The sequence below is a fragment of the Polypterus senegalus genome, chromosome 9 (genome assembly GCF_016835505.1).
Source record: "Polypterus senegalus isolate Bchr_013 chromosome 9, ASM1683550v1, whole genome shotgun sequence".
NCBI classification, from domain to species: Eukaryota; Metazoa; Chordata; class Cladistia; order Polypteriformes; family Polypteridae; genus Polypterus; species Polypterus senegalus.
This window is the reverse complement of record NC_053162.1, coordinates 97,084,668-97,100,450: the sequence shown is the minus strand read 5'-3', so window position 1 is coordinate 97,100,450 and position 15,783 is coordinate 97,084,668. Positions and strand designations below refer to the sequence as shown.

Here is a 15,783-nt window from a genome sequence, read left to right as displayed (position 1 = left end):
ACCACTGCAGACTTACCTAATTAACCCATATCACTTTCCACTTGCACTAATTCATATCCACCTTTTAATTTCTAATCCAATTATTTTACTGTATGTTATTTAGTTTTCCCTTATTCTCTTGTTCTTCTTGTTTTTCCATGTGTCAGTAATTTTGCTCCAGCACTTATGCAGGATGAGAACCGATTGGCAATTAGGTATCTCAGGTGGCGTTGTCAACTGAGGAGCAGTTTTTGAAGAGTACTGCGTAAACCACCCACCTGGAAGAGTCATGGTGCATGTTAATGTAACACGTGGAATTAATGTTCCCTGAGGAAACATATCATCATACATGAACTGGAGAAAAGGGAGGAGATGATCACAACAAATAGGCATTTAGGATGAAAGGAGAAGGTGTACTGAAAAATATCACTACTAAGCATTACTATGTAATGCCTAAATATGGAAATAAGTCTGCAAATTGTATTAGAAAGTAATGATGAGTTAGAAACCATTTGTATAATTTGTGATAAACTAAGACAATTAATCATAGAAGCCATGAAGAGATAATTAGAAACAGCATTGTTATTGGAATATCTTCACAGAGTGAAAGAAAATCTGTTTAGTATTCGGTCTGTGCTGTACAAAGAAGTGCTTTATATACTAGATATTGCTAAATCTCAAGAAATACCATAAAATGCTTCAAACATGATACTTCGGCTTAACAAACCCTCAAAACAGTCCACAAAGCCAGACAGTCAGCAACAAAACTTGCAGTTCAAGTAACTCCCAATAATGATCTGGCAACAAATCAAGTTACACTAAGCCATACTGACAGAATAACTAAACAAAGAGATTATTCTGCAAAAGGCAAAGAATTACAGAAATGCTGATAATCGAATCGTTTTACAATAGTGTCATTCCAGTCAGAAAAGAAATGCACATCCTATGAATGAAATTAGACATTTAAAGATGTGTCACTTATCGATGTAGTAAAACTACACATCTAATAAAGAACAAATCTAGGAAGGTATCAAAGTAAGGGCACAGGAGAGATTGTAGAGTTAAAAATGGAGAATGTAGAATCAGTCATTATCATTCCATTTCTTTGTATACCACTGTTTGAAGAGTAGGAATTCAATATTATATACATAGTGTACACTCTCAAATAACGGAATAGCAACTAATGGCTAAAATGTAAGCTAAAATGCAAATACCATGTGATGATAGGTACATCCTAATTAACCACTATACCACTGACACACGGGCACCTCTGTTACTTGAGCTAAAATTATTTTTTTTTATATTTCTCTATTAAGTCTATAATTACTTTGTCCACACTATTTCTAAATCAAAGTAAGTTACTGAAGGGTTTTTAAGAATTTTCTTTTGTGAGTGCTACCTCCACCTTAACCCTGTTGTGAAGCTCACGTGTACCATACCACATAATGTATTGTTAGTGTTAATATGTACATGGAAAGTTGGCAAGATAGCAGTGGTGGGGAAAACTACAGCAGGGAAATTCATCATGTCTGGCAAGCAATGAACTAATGTATCAAAAACATGTGTTGTCTTTTGCCAATGCTCAATAAAATGACATACAAGCTAAGTGAAGCATACTTCTTTTGATTCATAGATATAAGATATACAGTATGCCCAGCGTCATCAAACTTACGGAGAACTCATCCATGTTTAACCCAGTGCTGTGGTAAAGATTTCTCTTTCCATCTTTTAGCATTTCAGTTCAAATTTGAATACGTGAAGGAATTTATGGAACTACAATGACTGACATTCCACTGAAGGACCAAAAGAAGATATAAATCTATTTTATTACCCGGATGCCATAAAAAGATCACTATTAGAGAAGCTACCTCAATCACTGACAGGATTAACCCATACACATCTAAGATCATCTGCACTGAAAAATACAGCGTTACTCAGGGACAAAACAGAATTGGAATCAGCGCTAGAAGGTGTAAACTGCTTGGCACAGTTAACACACAGCCAACAAACTCCTCTGCTGCAGCAGCTACTAAAAAGATGTAGTGAGTTCTTCTGCAACACTCAACATAACATGTGGCAGACAACCAGGGACCTTGCCCCACCAGGACGCCTCGAGAAGGGAAAGGCCAGGAGAGAGGCAATATCTTCCCTAGGGCACAAGAGGGCAGCACCCCTGGATAGCATCCAGGCCACGGATAAAGAGCTGGGAAGTTCAACTCTGTGGGGGTCTGTTACCACTGCCAGGGGGCGCATGTACAGCTCCGGGGCCTTGGATGTTAATTAGGAAGCACCTGGTGCACTTTCGGGTGCAATATAAAGGAGGCCGCCTCACTCCACACAGGGAGCCGGAGTCGGGAGGCAGAGGACGGAGTTTGCGACTGGAGGAGGCAGAAGGAAAGAAAAGGAAAAGAAAGAGAAGGACTGTGAGATGAGTTATTGTGGTGGTTCATGCACTGTGTGTTATATAAAAGAAAATAAATAGCGTGTGTTTTGGATTTGGCTGTCTCAGTGTCTGTCTCTGACTGGGCATCTTTCACACATGGCACTCTAAAATTTGATAGATCTCATTAACATACAAGCAAGCTTAATGCAACTGTATTTCGACCTTATCAAGGAATGAAGTCAGTCAGTCATTGTCCAACCCGCTATATCCTAACACAGGGTCACAGGGGTCTGCTGGAGCCAATCCCAGCCAAGACAGGGTGCAAGGCAGGAACAAATCCTGGGCATGGCACCAGCCCACCACAGGACACACACACAAACATCCACACACAAAGCACACACTAGGGATAATTTAGGATCATCAATGCACCTGTGGGAGGAAACTCACGCAGACACGGGGAGAACATGCAAACTCCACGCAGGGAGGACCCGGGAAACGAACCCAGGTTTCCTTACTGTGAGGCAGCAGCACTACCACTGTACCACCGTGCCAACCATAGGAGTGAAATCTGCAAAGGAGAAAGTCTATAGGTCATATTTCCAAATCAGTCACAATGATAAATATGATACTCAGACTGAGATTTCTTGTTTTAATATTTTTTTCATTATGTCTATTGACATTAGGTTGTTGAAAATGTACAAGCCACATACATTATTGCCCCCAAGACTAAAAAGCTGCAATTTCAAATTCAGAGGTACAGTCTTTGGGCAGACAGCTAACCAGGTACAAATATGATATCAAAACATGAAAATGCCCCTGGTGGACTTGTGAGAGTAATGTCAAGTTGAAAGAAATTTAAAGTGCAACTGAAAATGATACACATTTCAAAAAATTGAGGGAACCTACACAAAAAATATTTTATGGACAAGAGCCTTAGTGAATCCCAGAATCATAGAGGCAAGCTGTCAAAGATGAAACCGCAAAGATCAAAAACATAAATTCTTACTTATCTCATTCCAGTGATACAGTAGTATATTTATTCGGTTCTGCAAAAATGTAAACAGAGACTCTGTCATATTATGTACAAGCCTGGAATGTCTAAGTGTGGTGAAGCGGATAATGGATTTGTCACAGTTTGTGTTTTATTTTCAAAATAAAATCAGTGAGGCAGTTCAGACCCCCGTGAGTGTAGGTGTGTGAGAGAAAAGCCGTGTGGCCACAGAGATACTCAACGATGGAATCTGCTAAATGCGTTTAATGCAGCTTTCCCTCAGTAGAGTGTCTGGCGCATCTTCACTCATTGGGGATAAAAGGGCCTGTGAATGAGAAGAAAAAAGAGAAAGAATGTAGGGGAGAGAAACTGAGTGTGAGAGAGAGAGACAGAGAGAGCGAGTAGGATCAAGCAGTCAGACTAGTGGTCGTCATCAGACAGTTGTAAGGAGACTTTATAGTCAGAGAAGTCTCGTGGCAAAGCGAGAGGAACAGCGCTTCAAGGTAGACCAACTATACTGAGCAGGCAGAGCATGGGAGTTCATTGGCTCCTAGGGATCCTGTAAATACCATGGAGGGCCTATGGAAACAGAACTGGGTTCAAAATTGGTTCTAACGGACGCCGAAGAATGGTGGCCAAGACAAAGCCATAAAATAGTTGATTACAATTGTTAGGAGTCTCAGCCCCTGTACAGGTGAGCTGGGTGAGACATTGGATGGAGCACTGGGGCAATAATGAGTACAAGAGTCCTATTTGTGGTTTTATTCCTGGTTCTAACTAGTTAAGGACGGATTATTTATTGTTGGCTTTATGTTCCTTACAAGCACTATTTTTTTATAGGAATACTTACTAACTTGTTTATTAAGAGAAGCACTGCACTTTGTCATAGATATTTTAATGTGTGTAAAAAATGCACTAGGCCTATTGAAACACCTACTCTTGTTGTTTTGTGTCCTCATGACCCTGGTTCAAGAATAATGACAGCTGCGGGGAACCCTTGCATCACAGTAAGCTAATAAATGAAAATGCCAAACAACATCCCAAACAGGGTACAGTAATTTTTACCAACAGATCTATCTTCTGGAATAACACAAACTGCAGAAATCATCACTTAACTAAAAACTTACTATAATCTTCATAGCTGTACTACAGAAACTAAATATATCCTTCATCCAACAATCGTACCTGACAATAATTACTAGTATACCTGTCATGTTTCAGCCAGCATTTCTCCCCTCCTGCGGTTCAAAGTTGTGTTTCTTGTCTGTTTTGTCCAGTGTTGTGCCATTTATTTATATCAAGGTTTCTTTTGTTTATTATGTACATTGCTCTTTGTGTTTATTTGATTATGTCCCATGTCTTTTGTGGGTGATCCCTCAAGGGACAGGGCCACCTGCCAATCACCATCAGGAACTGCCCTCCACCCCGTATACTGGAGGACCTTTCATAGTTTTGTCACTGTCCTGCTCCACTGACAGACTGAGGAGATCGTTCCTCCCCCACACTATGCGACTTTTCAATTCCACCCGGGGGAGTAAATGCTAACATTAATTTTATTTTTATTTTTTTCATTTTTAATTACTATTTAATTTAATATTGTTTCTTTGTATCAGTATACTGCTGCTGGATTATGTGAATTTCCCCTTGGGATTAATAAAGTATCTATCTATCTATCTATCTATAGTTCCTGGAGGTTCATTTCACACATGCTGGGGAGTGGAGTGATATTTGTGATTTTATGAGCCTTTTTGCTTTTGTAATTTTCTGGATTTTCTGAACCTGTGCTCTGTTTTCGACTTTACCTTTGGATCCTGTATTGGGATATTGTTTGCTGTGCCTTCCCAGGTAATTCCTTTTGTGCTCTTAGGAGCTTCTGAAATTGTACAGTCTTTTTTAAAACAAATCTTTAATTTTATAAAGATTCTTCTAAGCCCTTTGTGTATCTAGTCAGGGTTTGGACAGTAATTCCACCAGCTAGAGGTCAACTTTTGAAAGTATTTTTGGGTCTTCTGTGTTTTTGGGACTCCTGAGTCACAATAACACCTCAAAATAGTTTGACTCCTACTTTAGTCTCTAATAAAACTGCAGGCCATGTGTTAGAAAGATTCCATTTTATTACTAAAACCGGTTGCTGGAAATGTACAGAACTGGAAAGTTCCACCGCATTTCTTTTTTTGTTTTCATAGCACTCTCTTCTCTTCTACATGCAATATTCTGAAATTGTAGACAGGGTTTGGGCAGCCATTAATCAGCTGCAGTTAATTCAGAATGCAGCAGTAACAATCTTAATCAGAAAAAGAAAATTTGACCATGTTTTGTTACATTGGTTACCTGTGTCCTTCAGAACTGATTTTAAAATATTATTAATAGTATATAAAGCTCTAAATCAGAGTTCTCAAACTCCAGTCCTAGAGGGCAGCAGAGGCTGCAGGTTTTCATTTTAACCCATTTATTAATTAATGACCAGTTTTCGCTGCTAATTAACTTCTTTTGAATTAATTTTAATTGACTTGTTTTTTAAGAATTGTTCCCCTGAAATTCTTCATCGTTCCTCTGAATTGCTTAATTTCTTCACTTAAATGGCACCCAAACAGAAATGAAATGAGAAGTGAGTGAGCCAACAGAAGACCAACTAAGTCAGGGTCTCAAACTCCAACCAATTTCATTCCAACTGTTGCTTAATTAGGAGCCGATTCTTGTTGTTAATTAAGCCCGTTCTTTAATTCCATGGCTTGTTGCTGCTTTCGTTGTCCAATAGAATACATTTCTGTAATCGTTGATTTTCTCTTTTATAAGACCACTGATAAAATGTTTTGTGGACCTGAGCAGATCAACATTCCTAAGACCTTCATCTTTCTTTATTTTCAGATATTGTATGATGGACACAGTTTGCTGGCCCTGTTTTGGCTCATTTTCTATCTCATTATTGTTCGGCTGCTAATTAAGGAAAAAGAAACAATTAAGGGGGCTGAGTCTTCAAGAACAAGTCAATTAAAATGAATTCAAAAGAAGTTAATTAGCAGCAAAATCAGGTCACTAATTAAGAAAAGGGCTAGAATGACAACCTGCAGAGTCTGAGAACCCTGCTCAAAATGATCTTCCTCCTTCCTATATTTTGAACTGCCTGATCCCCAGTATACCCGGTCATAGCCTCAGATCTTCTAATAGTTGTTAGCTGATTATTCCAAGAGCGAACAAAGTGGTGAGATGGCCTTTTGCTGTTTTGCACCAAAAATCTGAAATACTGCAGAACATTTTAAAAATATCTAAAAACCCACTTTTTTAATCTGGTTTTGTCTAAACTACATTTTAGTTCTACTTCTAAAGGATTATACATGCATGGAAATATATTCTTCATGGATCTATGTCACTATTAATCTGTACTTTCTCTGCCTTCTTATCTGGTCTTTCTGTGGTGGCCCACCTGAACAAAGTACCGGGCAGCCATCTTTGATGTTGGAACATAAGCAGATACTCTAACTATTAACGAGAACCACTGTATCAAATCTGCTAGGATGAAGCCTAAAAACCAATAAGGAACGACTTAAGTGCATTTATGTAGTAGAGCTGAATGTCCAATGGGGGTTGGGTGGCCTTTTGGCCTTTGAACCTCTGCAGATTTGTTTATTTTTTTTCTCTAGCATCTCAATTTTTTTTAAGTTTTGTCTGCTGTCCTTGGCTATCTGATCATACCACTGGACTTATCTTTAGAGATTTAAAAATGACTGCGGTGGGCTGGCACCCTGCCCGGGGTTTGTTTCCTGCCTTGCGCCCTGTGTTGGCTGGGATTGGCTCCAGCAGACCCCTGTGACCCTGTAGTTAGCATATAGCGGGTTGGATAATGGATGGATGGATGGATTTAAAAATGAATTTATATATAAGGACCCTACTTTTTCTAATACTAGTATATGTATATTTATGCAAGCATGGAGTGATTTATTCTGTCTATAATCTTTGGTATTTATTCATTCTTATTTTTATCTATTTCTATTTTAACTTTTCCTTTGATATCCTATAAAGCCTTTTGAATGTATGAAAATGTGTTATAGAAATGTATACTATTGTTATTGTTGCCATGCTTCCCTTCCTGTCACTGTCTTGACTCCAGGTGTCAGATTAAAGCAGATTTTACACTGAATTTAAAAAATGTCATTAAACTGGGTTTTTATAATGTACATATTTTCTTATTAATCATAAACCACAACTTTTACTTTTTCCCTTTTTGTCTGTTGTTTCTTAGTTTTTTCATGTTTCCCCTTGTCTTTCATTGCTTGTCTTCTACAGGTATTTGTAAGTTTTCGGATACACTAATAATTCACATTCTGTCATTGTAATTGCTAGTGTTTTGCTTTGCTTTAAATTCAGTTTTCTTGCCATGTGGTACAAGTGCTGGAAATATCAGCACTACAGTTCAAAACACAGTACATCATTACGCTTGGCTGAATGTCAAAACAGTGTGGCCCACATCCTGAGAAAAATCCCTGCCACTGACAGTCTTAAGTATTAAAGTGAAAGTTCACCTTTGTGGTGCGTGAGCTCATTAAAATGCATACCAGAGCAAGTGACAATCACCCCAAGCATTTTTATATACCCTTCTTGTACAAAGAATACAATGAAATAAGTTTAAAAGCCCATGCAACGACAGGACCAGTCTCAAGCAACGTAAAACATGGCTTGCTCCCTGAAACAGTCTTTACACATTAATAACTGCTATTTCTTTCCTTTAGATCATTTTCCTAATTCAAAATTGTCACGTTTCATGTTCTTTACACTCTAAAATGTAGGAAGTAAGAAAAAAAAGGGCCTTCCAAAGTGAATGTGCCATCTGGAAGTAAAGAATCTGGTGTATTGTGCTTTCCTTTTTTACAAATGTATACTGCATTTTACCTCACTGCGAAATTAGTACTTTGAAAGCAAAATTCAGATTCAGATTATTGACACAAATCCTGGTAAGTATTTTATTGAATCCATATCTCAACCAAGGATGAACATTATCTTTATTCTGTATACTGACAGGCAGGTCACATTGTCACCGGAATCTGAGAGAGCTAATAGAAAATAATAATAAGGGCAATCTAAAAAGAACAGCAGGTTTCTCTGCCATGTGGCAAAAGAAATAAGTTTCTTATTAATCTGTCAACATTTGAACTGCTATAAAAGAATGATGTTAATCTCTATAAAGTTTTGGATGCATCAGTATACAGAATATAAATGTTGCATGCAAAAGTAATTATATGATGCCAGCCTTATCATCAGCCTTTATTTATGTCACTTTGAACTTGCATACTATGCACCTTTTCCATTTTGTAACATTTTCTGTACTAGAAAACTGGGTAAAAAAACTGGAAAATGAACTATGCACATGTTTTGAAAGCAGTACTTTTAAATGCATGGTGGGGATGTCTTTCATTATAGTGATCTTAAGGTTTGCTTAAAAAGATTTATAAATGAATAGAAATAATAAAAAATCCTTATTAATAGGTATAACAAATAATTTATTTTTATTTTATATTAAACAAGAAATGGTCAGCTCACTTTTAAAATTTTACTCTCACATTTACAAACACATAGGCATTGTGTCTAGTATAGTAGTATAAAAACCACAAGGTTGAGATTTATTTCATAACACAGAAACACCACAAAACTCCCATCTTGATCTTACGCAATGTAAGGTTTCTAAACTCATGCCGAAGTGCATCCCGAAGTGCGATCGCCGCAACTGTGGAAGAGAGCTTATCTGTTGCCACAGCAACCACAGGCTTCCAGCACTGCAGCCGCTCACGGTGAAAGCAAATCTGAGTCGATCGCGGTCGCAATATAAGCATCGTCGTCGATGGGTGATGCAAGGAACATTATAAATGCAGGGAACAGTATTAATTGGCCATTAACATGGCCACAACCCTTCCTGATTGCTGTGTCTGTGTATAGGAGAGTGGCAGATCCCGCTACAATAAATAATCGTGCTGTTCCTGTTTCAAGCTGAATAAAGCTGGTTTTGCTAAAGTACTGAGACTCACCCTCATGTTTTGGGGTGCAAGACAGGGACTCACACGTCACAGCAGAAACACACCTCTTAGACTTCAACCCTACATGCTGTGACACTGTCATTTAATGTCAGCACATTGTCATCAAATATATCTTTAGAATATTATTATGTCTCCACCTATGACATTCATACCTTTCTGTGTTGTTGAAACTGTAAAATGCTTTGTTAACTTTGAAAATGTTTCAATATATGACAACAGTCATTACATTTACTTACTTGGCTGATGCCTTTATCCAAGACAACTTGTAACATTTATGATACAATTGGTTTTATTTCCCTTTTAGTTTTCCAATTGGAGCACAGGCGGGTCAAGGGTCTCAGCAGGATTTGAACCCACAACCTCAGGGTTTGGAGTCCAAAGCCTTAACTACTACACCTCACTGCCCTATATAGTCATATGAAAAAGTTTGGGAACCCCTCTCAGCCTGCATAATAATTTACTTTCAACACAAATGATAACAGTGGTATGTCTTTCATTTCCTAGGAACATCTGAGTACTGGGGTGTTTTCCGAACAAAGATTTTTAGTGAAGCAGTATTCAGTTGTATGAAGCTAAATCAAATGTGAAAAATTGGCTGTGCAAAAATTTGGATCCCCTTGTAATTTTGCTGATTTGAATGAATGTCACTGCTCAATACTGATTACTTGCAACACCAAATTGGTGGGATTAGCTTGTTAAGCCTTGAAATTCATAGACAGGTGTGTCCAATCATGAGAAAAGGTATTTAAGGTGGTCAATTGTAAGTTGTGATTCCCTTTGACTCTCCTCTGAAGAATGACAGCATGGGATCCTCACAGCAGCTCTCAAAAGATCTGAAAATAAAAGATTGTTCAGTATCATGGTTTAGGGGAAGGCTACAAAAAGCTTTCTCAGAGATTTAAACTGTCAGTTTCAACTGTAAGGAATGTAATCAGGAAATGGAAGGCCACAGGCACAGTTGCTGTTAAACCCAGCAGGTCTGGCAGGTCAAGAAAAATACAGGAGCGGCATGTGCGCAGGATTGTGAGAATGGTTACAGACAACCCACAGATCACCTCCAAAGACCTGCAAGAACATCTTGCTGCAGATGGCACTACGAACATTTGTATGGCAGGGTGATGAGAAAGAAGCCCTTTCTGCTCTCAGACCACAAACAGAGTTGCTTGTTGTATGCAAATGCTCATTTAGACAAGCCAGATTCATTTTGGAATAAATTGCTTTTTGACTGATGAGACAAAAATTGAGTTATTTGGTCATAACAAAAAGCGCTTTGTATGGCGGAAGAAAAACACCGCATTCCAAGAAAAACACCTGCTACCTACTGTCAAATTAGGTAGAAGTTCCATCATGCTGTGGGGCTGTGTGGCTAGTTCAGGGACTGGGGCCCTTGTTAAAGTCGAGGGTCGGATGAATTCAACCCAATATCAAAAAATTTCTTCAGAATAATGTTCAAGCATCAGTCACAAAGTCGAAGTTACGCAGGGGTTGGATATTCTAAGAAGACAATGACCCAAAACACAGTTCATAATCTACAAAGGCATTCATGCAGAGGGAGAAGTACAATGTTCTGGAATGGCCGTCACAGTCCCCTGACTTGAATATTGTTGAAAATCTATAGGATGATTTGAAGCAGGCTGTCCATTCTCGGCAGCCATCAAATTTAACTGAACTGGAGAGATTTTATATGGAAGAATGGTCAAAACTACCTCCATCCAGAATCCAGACACTCATCAAAGGCTATAGGAGACGTCTAGAGGCTGTTACATTTGCAAAAGGAAGCACAACTAAGTATTGATGTAATATCTCTGTTGGGGTGCCCAAATTAATGCCCCTGTCTAATTTTGTTATGATGCATATTGCATATTTTCTGTTAATCCAATACACTTAATGTCACTGCAGAAATACTACTGTTTCCATAAGGGGTGTCATATATTAAAAGGAAGTTGCTACTTTAAAAGCTCAGCCAATGATAAACAAAAATATGTGTGTACTCTTCAGATGTTGCAGTTATGCTGCAATATGTATGTTATAAAAACTTCTTAGACAGTGAGATACCTTGCTCTTCCTTAGGATGCAACAAGTAGATATAAGTCCACTACTGGATGAGCACCATCCATCCACCCATCATCAGACTTGATTACCTCAAATCAAGTTACGGCTATGCAATTACAAAACTATTCATGTTCAAATACTGCTAATCATAAACCCTTTATTATTTGCTTTAATGTATTCCTATGTCAAATAATTATTAATATTTTTCTAATGTCGATGTTGACTAGTGTCGTTCAGAGAATCCCCCCCCCTCCTTCTGTGATTCAAGGGTGCGTGGTCTCTTTTCATTCTATTAACACTACACTGTATATGGTTTCTTGCATTATTACAGAATATCATGTTAGTTTTAGATAATCTGCATTTTTAACAATGATTAGATTAAGTGAATTTGTCATTGAGTGGCTTTTAATACATAAGGACAATCTTTATTCCTGAGTAGTTTTCATCCTGTTTGCTGTCTCTTCACTTATCTACAGGTTGGTCCAGATCTAATTATGCAGATCCATATCGTCTGGATGACTTTGATTTATGCGGGGACGATTCCAGTTCGGCACGAAGACGATTCTTCATGTCGTCAGTTCGCACACTTCACGGTGGTCCGGGATTTTTCGGGTGATTTTCTATGTAATATACTTAATAAGTTATAGCGTAATGAAAATTGCATAATTAGATCTGAACCACCCTATACACTGTAAACTGGGATAAGATCAATGGTATTCCGCACACTGCAGCAAAACAAAATGAATATACACCAAAGAGACAAAAATTAAATAGAAAATAAAAGAAGAGTTTATTTTTTATGAATATTAATCAAGCAGCAAGTGCTACCCTCAGTGTCCAGTGCCTTGCATGCTGAGTCCCTGCAGTTGTTGAAGTATCTGACCACAAAAAATGTCAAAAACACCTGCCTACAAAAACAGCGGACCAGATAAGAAGGAAATATGTTTAAGTAACTGGGATACAAGGAATTTTGTGCCTGACAACTTCTTTAGTAATTACTAAGTGATACATACACAGGCTCCGCCATAAAATACGTAATTTTTTTAAGATCATAAACAGCTATTTCAAAATATTTAATTACAAGCAAAAATGAAAATGTTGATGTAGTTCAAACATCCATCTATCCATCCATTATCTAACCCACTATATCCTAACTACAGGGTCACAGGGGTCTGCTGGAGCCAATCCCAGCCAACACAGGGAGCAAGGCAGGAAACAAACCCCGGGCAGAGTGCCAGTCCACCGCAGCAGTTCAAACATTGGAGAAAAATAATGATGCTCTAAAAATGGCGCTGTTGTAAGATGGAAAACAAACTATTTTTTTTCACACTTCAACTCTTTTGACTTGACCTGTAATGAAATGTTGAAGTTTTCTCAAACCGCGTCGTCCATGGCATGTAGAACTCTAGTAGTGCATTACACGAATGTTGAAAACATGGTCTACAGTGAGTGCACTGGGAATTTAACTAACAGTTTTACATAATGAATGGCCAAGTTTCAACAGCTGAAACAAGAGTAAAAAAGAATTTCAATGTGTTAAAAATTAAGTTAATAAGAACATTATCATCGCTTCTCCATCCACAAAGCCTATATAGAATTGTGGAGGACCACTCAGATCCCTCCCGTGGTCTCTTCATTCCACTTCCATCTAGCAGAAGGTAGTGTAACATCCAAACCAGTTCTGTCAAGTACTACAACAGCTTCCTCCCCTTGGCAGTCTGTGCTGCACCCCTGCCCTCAGATCTGCTCCTAGTAGCTTATTTATATGCAGTACATTTGTTACACTTCATACTACTGTTTTTATTATTAATTGTTAATATAGGTATTTATTTATTGTGAGATATTTGAAAGTATTGTGCAATTACCTATTATTGAATATTTATCTGTTTATAGCATAGCATACAGTACTTCTTTGCCAGTCTTGAACATGTCCTGTGTTTACCTATATGTTGCACTGTGGCCCTGAGAATGTTATTTCAAACCACTGTATGCTACAATACTGTGAATGGATGGTATGACAACAAAGCCACTTGACTTCACATTTTAAAAAGAGATTATGTTTTAATATTTTTATATACTGTACATGAACATCACATCACAAAAATGTGTTTTCATAAAGAATATTTTATGGTGGGTTGACAAAGTGCTGCAGTGGTTAGTGCTGCTACTTCCCACCTGCAGAGTCCTGGGTTCAAATGGCAAGCCAGTCACTGCCTGTGTGGAGTTTATTTTCACATGTAAAATTTTCTCCAGGTACTCTGGTTTTCCTCACACCTCTCAGATATGTACAGGTTATCTAAACTAGCATGGTGTAAAAGAGTAAGTATATGTCCCATGATGAACTGGTGTCCTGTACAGCGTTATTTTGTTCCGTGGGTCTGGTTGTATTGCTGTATCCTGTGACCTTGAATTGAAGAAGCTGGTTTAGAAAACGAAGAGATGTATACAAACAGTGGAACTATTTATGCCATTGATGACAGGGAACCACAAATATTTCTCCTGCTCACATCTGTGTAGCTATGGTGCTGGTGAAACATCATGCTCTAAAATCTGATGTGGAATTAATTATTTAAGTGTTCATTCATTTATCCATCAATATAGTATGTTTTACTACTCTTATATTCATACTCATTATATGATTATGTATATATTTGTGTATTTACATAAATATATTAATATTAATGTGTATATTGTGTAAATATGTGTTACACATTAAATACAGTAAAATTACCCTTTCATAAAGTAAAAAACCTGTCAGAAGCCATTATTGCTGCAACTTAAATTAAAAACCTGTCAGTACATGCACAGACTCAAACAGGACTGCCTTAACTGTAAACGACGGTCTGCATTAATGTGCTGGTTAAGTCTGGACCGATTATACAACATGCCTAATAATAATAATAATAATAATAATAATAATAAACTTCTTACAGGCAGCAGATTTGTTTTTCCGGGACCCGACTTCGCCACTTAATTTAATTCTTGAACCTGCTCAGCCGAGATCACTATGTTAGAAACTTACACAGAACTTGTAAGAATACACTTGTTCTGTACTTTTCATTTGAATAAGGAGGTTGAGATATGTCTTCCACTACAGCCCAGAGAGAGATGAAACTGGATACAGTGCCTTTGGGTGAGCTGGGAAGTCCAAGGTAATGGATCTGGTTCTAAGAATAGATCGCCCTGTGTATCTTCCGAAATAACTCGGAGATCAAATAAGAAAGCGAAAATGGAAGCCGCAGTATTTGCGCTTTTGAGTCTTATCAAAAAGATAAACGAAAAACAGCAATTAGCTAGGCTTATCTTCCGGTATCAAGTCCGTTCATGTCTTTTTTAAACAAAAAGAATTAACCCCCAAAAAAAGGAAGTTGCCCTCTTAACTTCGCATATTTGAAGCTACGGAAAAGTATATGCCCCGTGTCAGAAAACTGTTTTTAGTGCCCTTAATGTTTCTTTACATTGTCAAAACTAAAATACAAAAATCATTTGTATTCCATTACAAGTGCATTTTTGTCTTTTTTATATTTGTGCAGCTACGGCTTAAGTCTGAATCTCGTTCACATGTTTACAGTCGATACAATAATATAGCGCACCTATGGGGTCACCAGGATTGCCTGTAGGTGCTTGTAACATCTTCTCGATTAACACTGCATTAACTGTTACTTTAAAATGCATGAGTAAAACACAAAGATGCACAGTTCTTCCTACCTTGTGAACTTAAAAATTCCGGTGATTTAAGCAGTAGAGCAGTCAGTCCGCAGCGAGAAGTAAACTATACTTCCTGAATCGGATGCATAACACACTGCTTCAAGCTTACAGAGTCCTGTGTATGTTCGTGTGTGTGTGCGTGTGTGCGTGTGTGGGGGATAATTTTACTAAAAGAAAGAAAGAAAGAAAGAAAGAGAAAGAAAGAAAGATCAGTTTGTCTTTATTTTTATAACAAGGAGGATAAGTCATTTTACCGTTTTAAAGACAATGAAGTTTTTGTTTAGTTCAGTTTTATTCACAAAGAACATACGGTAATATATTATTATTATTATATTCCGTTTATGAAGTACTGTAGTGTAATTAATACTGCATAGTGCTGCGGAAATACTGCGTACTTGGCGCAAAGTCTTTATCATATCCTGACTTCTGTGACAACTTCCATTTCTTTCCTAAATCAGGTTGATCCTATTAACGGTCATACAGAGGGAGCGGGGGTCTATGCCCGTACGCCACCAACAGGCTCAAGGCAGAAACATACTCTGCACTAATGGGTTTTTTTAGACATCATAATGATAAGGTATGTAAGTGAAGTACTGTATTAGTAATATAAATATTAATGTTGCTGACTTCTGTAACCCAAAGTG

At 37.8% G+C, this 15,783-nt stretch overlaps 1 protein-coding gene across 4 annotated transcripts in view; it reads right to left on the bottom strand.

Annotated features, from left to right (window-relative positions):
• si:dkey-246g23.2 (solute carrier family 66 member 2) overlaps positions 1-15,242 on the bottom strand; it is a 183,574-nt gene extending 168,332 nt beyond the window's left edge. For 2 of the 4 annotated variants that reach the window (XM_039763505.1, XM_039763508.1), the window contains exon 1: positions 15,140-15,242. The gene's annotated coding sequence lies outside the window, so the exon portion shown is untranslated. Of the gene's footprint in view, positions 1-14,362; positions 14,625-15,139 lie in introns of those variants that run through there. The other 2 variants (XM_039763506.1, XM_039763507.1) reach the window with 1 other exon arrangement.
• Positions 15,243-15,783: the final 541 nt, after the last annotated feature.